Source organism: Limulus polyphemus, unplaced genomic scaffold (assembly GCF_000517525.1).
Source record: "Limulus polyphemus unplaced genomic scaffold, Limulus_polyphemus-2.1.2 Scaffold7940, whole genome shotgun sequence".
Lineage (NCBI taxonomy): Eukaryota > Metazoa > Arthropoda > Merostomata > Xiphosura > Limulidae > Limulus > Limulus polyphemus.
Window position 1 is genome coordinate 16,560 of NW_013673550.1, and position 3,173 is coordinate 19,732.

Consider the following 3,173-nt stretch of genomic DNA (forward strand, 5'->3'; position numbering starts at 1 on the left):
ATTTGGTGTGACGCGGATTCAAACCCGCGACCCTCAAATTGCGAGTCAAGCGCCTTACCCACCTGGCCATGCCGGGCCAGTAAATTATGAAAGAAACGAATTATTTCAAATGCCCGATAAATTTATTCATATGTGATATATAAATATATATATAAATGCAATAAACATATGCACACAAATACGTACAGAATACAACTACGTACGTATAAACGTGTAGAAATAAATGAGCCGGTATATTTAAAAGACAAAAAAAAAAAAAGAAAACAAGACCAAAGGAACGTTTAATATTAAAACAACAACAACAACAACAAAGCATCGAATTTTCTCTTTGTATGTTTGGAAATACAAGTTCAGTACGTGACGAGGAGGATAAGTAACTTCAAAAATTAAAATTAAATTTTATTTATTCTACAAAACAAATTCCTTGATTGTTGACACGAATCTCCGCTAGGTTTTAAAGCTGTTGATGTACTTACCGCGGTAAAACAAACATGGTAACTCTTTCCATTACTCAGTACGCTAACTAACATACGTCCTGAGAAAAGTTCTGACTGTTGTGTTTGCCTTTCGCTAAAGGGAAATCATGTTTTGGAAAACTGTCAAACAGAATATCGGGTTTAATTCTAACTTTTAGCGGTGAAAACAATTCACAGAAACGGGATTTTAGGAATTTACAATTTTATTTTATGATTTGTTTCTACTACTACTACTTCACATTTCCATAACGTTGTAGATAAATTTTATGCACTGTTAAGACAGTATTATGATAATCTTGACACCAGAGGGCTCTGCAAACAATTTGCACCCGAGCAATGGTACAGACAGATAATATTTTATGTACTGTTGAGAATAGTGGGATTGACCGACCGTCACATTATAACGCCCACACGGCATGTTTGGTGGGACGGGGATTTGAACCCGCGACCCTCCTCAGATTGCGGGTCGAGCGCCCTAACTACCATGCCGGGCTCCTCGTAATTGAAGTATTGATATAGATACTAAAATTCTGACTCTATTAAGTTATTTCATGTGATTCCGTCATCTGCATTTCGTTCATCAGATACTTCCACTCTCATTATGTCAGATATAAACAATTTGATTCCATGGAGCTTGTATCTTCAAACATAAAAATGGAAAATTAAATATAATTTACTTATATTAAAAGTTCCCCTTGTTTTGTTTATTTTTATTGTTCGACAATATCGGTTTATTTATACACGTTTATGCGTATATAGGGGAGAATGAGGTAAGACGGCCCCCTTCGGTAAAACGGTCACATCAGTATATAATCAGCTATGAATCACTTCTACCTAGGGTGAATCATATATATTGTTCACGTGTCCTTGTTCATAACTACGCTAGAGGATGAACGCGAATTTGAATGATCAAAGCGCCACTTCGGTGTTTCATTTTTGAACAACTTTGATCTAAGGTAAGCAATTAGAATTTTATATAATTATAGTTACATAGTAGATACTTCAGGAAATTTCCTTTTTTTTTGGTTTCAAACAATGAGGAATCATAGACAGTAGAATATGCCATAAAAGAAACACGGTTCAACTTCATTGATTTTTTTATAACATACTCTTACTTTACAACGAGTGACTTAGGGTAAAACAGCCCACCCGTGTGCGCGTGTCTTACTCGACATAAATAATGTATAATTTCTCCGTATGCTTCGACCAAAAACACGTCACTGTGGCACACTCTATAACTGACGTCCTTTTGGATCATTGTTCCGGATAATGTGCTACTTGCACATGGCCTTTTATATCTCCGCCGGGATCGTTTAAATGTAGTTGTTAAATGCAGTATTTATTTTAATTAATAAAAACGGGATTTTAGGAATTTACAATTTTATTTTATGATTTGTTTCTACCACTACTACTTCACATTTCCATAACGTTGTAGAAAAATTTTATGTACTGTTAAGACAGTATTATGATAATATTGACACCAGAGGGCTCTGCAAACCATTTGCACCCGAGCAATGGTACAGACAGATAATATTTTATGTACTGTTGAGAATAGTGGGATTGACCGAGGGCCTCTTTATCCCTTCTTGGTGGGGCAGTTTTATCTACTCGTATCAGTGAATCAGCCCCAAAACACAAGAAATGACATTTATAATAAAACAGGTTTTAATTTAAAAACTTTCTGTTTTATCATGACATTGATCTTAATTGATGAAAACGCATTCAAAGCTAAGGTGGCCGTCTTACCCCACCTTGCTCTGGTCGTATTCTGTGTATTCGTGTATGCGTGCTCGTTGTGTTGTTTATATATCACACATACAATATATGGTATGCATATTTGAATATATACGTATTTATATTTTACATGGATCTATATACCCTTATGTATATTGTATATTTGTTTCTTCACATTAAATGTTTGTGTATTGTGCAATCAAATTATGTACATTAAGATAGAGAAATAGTTACACTCCAGTGTAGTTGGCTATTACGTAATACGCTAAGGTTAACGTTGTCTCCCTGGTGCTTGACTCGCAATGTGTGGGCCATAGGTTCGAATCCTCTTCACATCGAACATGCTCGCTCTTTCGGCTGTGGGGGTCTTATAATGTGACGGTCAATCATATTATTCTTTGGTAAAAGAGTAGCCCAAGAGCTAGCGGTTGATGGTGTTGACTAGCTGCCTTCCCTCAAATCTATCACTGCAAAGTTAGGGGACTACTAGTAGCGCATACAGCCCCTCGAGTAGGTTTGCGCGAAATTCAATCCAAACCATCCTCTTTATATGTTTTCCAAACTCCATCAACCTCACGTGGCGACAACTTCTGAAGACCTTTCGAACAAACCAAAGGCATAATAGTCCATAGGAGATGTAAAGCATGAATTCCTGTTTTTACCGGCATTTTACAGAACACCTGACATGTTGACTTGTACGTGTGGGTGGGCGCCTTATCTTGATGTAGCCATAGATTATTGGCGTCAAGTCTGTTTCAGGAATATCCAATAAGCATGACTTAAGGAGTAAAGGGGACACAAAGTGATTATCTTTTAGTAGATCTGATTCAAAATGTCTCATGTACAACATAGATCATCATCATCATACCTCAACCTAGTGTTTTATTCATACCTCAACCTACTGTTTTATTCATACCTCAAACTAATGTTTTATTCATACCTCAACCTACTGTTTTATTCATA